We start from the raw sequence: 4,210 nt of genomic DNA, 5'->3' as shown, positions 1-4,210 counted from the left end.
TCTTCCGAGAAAGCGTCGTTCAAGTTCCTCGATCAGGAAGGACTTCGAGGCCATCAATATGGTGGAAAACAATTGGGCAGTTCCCCAAAAAGACGACTGAGTGCATAATAAACAGGATTTGACTTAAAATGACGATGTTGACAAATGCTTCCATGAACGCACAGATATGTTTAGAACGTTTAATGTATTATTCAGTACTTTGACTTGGCTGCCTTACTCTTGCGTTACCTTCAGAATGTGACATGTACACTGATTGCTTTAAAATCTCGACCTAAAAATAAAATAAATAATAAAAGAAACAAACGAAAGAATGGTTTGCCTAACGATTATTCTGGTAGAACTGGGAACGAAAGACCAGGGGAACCGTTTTTTGCAAGGCCCGAATAATTACTCGTCCTGAAAGCTGACTTCTGTTTGTGTTGACATCAAGAGAATATCAATAGTTACCTCTACCGAGAGTCAAGATCGACATATCGTTAGCTCTACAATTATTCCAATGAAGATAACTGGAATTCATACAGGTGTACCAATTTTGGAGCTATGAATCACCGCACTCCTCCCTAGATCTAGATCAGTTTTATAATATCCTTGCGTGCCCGCACAACTATCAAGACTCGCGAGTAACGTGTCCCGGGTTGCTCGTGGTGGGCGTAACGCACTATTCACATTGCCCCCTCCACTTGCAATTATCGCTGGAACAAACATATCACGTGCATACATCTTATATGGGAAGTGTAGCTATAGAAACTATATAAGCTCTGACAAGTTCGTAATTAGGGACCTTTAGCAAACGACGACGGCGACAGCAACGAGAACGTGGCAAAACAACAGATCTAATGAACAGAACTATAGCTCAGCACGTGCGTTTTGAAACCGTGTACATTTCTAAGCCGTCTTTCTTAGCCGTCATGGAGGTCACAAATTACCGAGCAGACAAAATTAGAAGCTCACTAGTTTTAATTAAATATCATATGCATATAGTACGATTGCATTCTGAGTAAGTAACTCTGTCAGCTCTGAGAGGAAAATTCTTCAAAAAATCAGAAAAAGCGAAAAAAAAAATGAGCTGTATTTGAAGATGTTAGTTTGCTTATTTAAAAAAAAAATGTCAAAAAAAATTTCATTTTTCCTTAAAAGCTGGTAGCGTTATCCGATGTCTAGAAAACAGTCTTGATCGACTCAGCATTAAAGGCGCTGGTCTACAAGACACCTTGCAAGTGCGCTGAGATGGAGGAAAATTATCTGCAGCTGTTCTAATGAGAAAAGCTATAGCTCAGCTTAATGTAGAGAGCAGCGTTGAGTTCCAAATCAGTGGAAACTTAAATAATTTGCCGTCGTGTTTCCTTTCTCAGACCTCGCAAATTTTGGTGATTTAACGTTGCTGTTTTGCAGAGGACGACTAAGAAATGTACACAGTTTCAAAACGCACATGCTGAGCTTGCAAGTGCGTCTAGGTGGAAGGAAAATTATTTCCAAAAGACGAGCTACAGCGTGGCAATGTTTCTGATATTGATGGCAATCCCCTTCACTTTGATGTCAATATTTTTTTCCATCATAGCGCAATCGTTTATATTCTAAATTTTACAACCTTTTTCAAGATCATAATAATAGCGAAATTTATTAAATTTGTTTTCTACGCGTTTTCGTGAAAAAACAGTTACAATTCCATCGAATTAACTCAAAAATTGAAAAGCCTTATTTCCTCATGGATAATTTAAGATTCTGAGTCTAGGAACCAAATATTTTCAGAAGCTTTTGAAAGAATAATGTGTTTCATTACCGGCTCTCAAACAAACAAACATAATTTTTGCGTTGAAAGGGTAGAGACAAGTGAACAGACTTTGTCGGTTCGCGGATGGAACTTCGTCGTTCAATCCATTAAACCTAAACCAAATTCCCATTTTGACCGAGCACCCGCGCTAAACATTTTAGTTATATTTCTGTAATTACTTAAGTTAAAGCGCGAACATTTTTCTTCGATAGTAATAATTTCTGTCATATTGGTCTTTTTTATGGTAGTCAGTAAAAAACCATTGGTCGCTAATGCGATCCGAGTCTAAACGACGTAGTTATTTGGGGCACCTGCATCCGGCGAGAGGAGTACAGCTGTTCCCCGTTATTAGGAAAACACGCTACCCTATATTTATTTATTCGAATTTAATTTTTCTTTTCCTTTCTATGAGCTTTTGCTTGGCTAATTTCCTTGACAGTGTCGGAAATGTGCCGAAAGTCCATTTGGGGGACGTAGAGTACCGATACAATTAGAGACCCTTTAAATCTACTTTTGTATCATCTGCACGTAGCACTCTTAAGTAAAATTCCAATATAGGTAAAATTTGGATCAAATTTGGATCCAAGGCAGATAAAAGCTGTTTGAAAAGATGTCAGTTTGTCACATTATTTGCCGTTCCCTTTCTCTTGTCCGGCAGCAACTACCGCCAGCTTGCTAACTTTCACATTCTTGGTTGTTTTGTAAAAGAACAGTTTAACAGGATTATGTTACTAACATTTTGCTTAAGTAAGAAAAACTTGGCTATAAAATTGTCTCTATTATAAAAATGCAACATACTTCATGGATATAAGATAAAACTTACATTCGCAGTCACTCTTATTGCTTATCGCCTTTCAATGCATTCGCTCTTTCAGAACCATTATAATGTATGATAAGTTTAACAGAGTGACATGGAGTAAAAAAATCAATTTCACAATTTTTAAGGCGAAATAACCTCAGATACAAAATAGGAGAGGTTTTTTGGTTTTCGTTTTGTTTTGTTCTGTTTTGTTTTGTTTTTTATATTTGGTCCTAAATCTCTCCCAGGATTGTTGCTTGCTTTTCATTTTGAAGCCTCAGGAAAATGAAGCAATTTCGTGCTTGTATCTTGAGAAATGGCAAAAATTGTAGATAATGTCTTCACAACTTGAAATGCAAATATTTAACCTCCCATCCATTAGTTTAAGATCCGATGGGACTCTTTAACAGATGCATTGTCTGTGCCCCGAATCAAGCCAATAAAACGGGCTCGATCTTCTGGTTCAATGAGTGGGGTCGATGAACAACCATGTACAGTAGATTGAGCACGATACTGTTAGTGTTGGGTCTTGTAATCACCTTCCAGTGCCTCGTATATACCGAGGCATTAACTGCTAAATGGCCGCTTCGTAGACGTAAAAGTGGAAAAAAGAGTTTGAGAAACAAGCTGGTATGATTTCTTAAATTAATGACTAAGCAAAAAATTTAAAAAACCTTTCATTTAGAATGTCTATTTATTCAGCCTTTGTCACAAAGAGATTTATTCATCAAGTTGAACTTGAAAAACCCAAAATGTTCAAGACGAAAAAACGGCAGTCAAGACTTACAAAACTTCTATAACAAAAATGATAGCAAGGTAATTTAACGCTTATCATGGAGAATTTAAAACAGAAAATCGGAGCTGAAATTCAAACGATGTACCAAGTGTTGCAAGATACGTATCAAGTATTACAAGATTAATAATAATTACTTTATCAGAGCCGCAGAACGTACGAGAAACACTTTTTAATGCTCCAATTAGGAATAAAAGTCATTCAAACCAAAGCAATGTAATGATTGATATTGGAAAACGTAACAGCACTCGGACAAAAAAAACGAAAAAAAGAAAACATTCTTTTAACAGCTAGACGGAATGGCTTTTTACAGTCGAAACTGTATGAGGCGGGGAATACAGGTTGACCGCGAAATGTAGATTCCAAATATTAGATTTATTATAAAAACTGATTAACAAAACTCTATGCCATTATTGACCATTTAATGAAAAGAATCTTGCTCGACAACAGAGAAAAATGGATTTAAAATTACTTCAAAATTTTTTTTGGAGTGGTTCCGCTTTCATCTACCGTCTATACAGGTTGAGAGCACAAAAAAAACCCCGGCTTTTGGGACTCTGGACTTTGACGACCGGCCACTATATACAGGTTGACCATTAAATACCGTACTGCTTAATGCAGGTTTCTGTACAAGAAACAGAACTAAACTGACGAAATATGGTAGATTTCTATTATAGTTCTGTAGGGATAATTAGCTGTATTCTTTCAGGTAATTAGGAATTTTAATTGGGTGGTGATAAGCGGTAGGACCATTTTAATTCTTTTCCAATCGATGGAATATAATATTTTTGCTGTAGACTGATAATTATTTTATTTGTTTTTCTTAATTCAAAGGAGGCCAAAGATG

The sequence above is a fragment of the Pocillopora verrucosa genome, chromosome 14, assembly GCF_036669915.1.
Source record: "Pocillopora verrucosa isolate sample1 chromosome 14, ASM3666991v2, whole genome shotgun sequence".
Classification (NCBI taxonomy): Eukaryota; Metazoa; Cnidaria; class Anthozoa; order Scleractinia; family Pocilloporidae; genus Pocillopora; species Pocillopora verrucosa.
Note: the sequence above shows the minus strand (reverse complement) of the source record.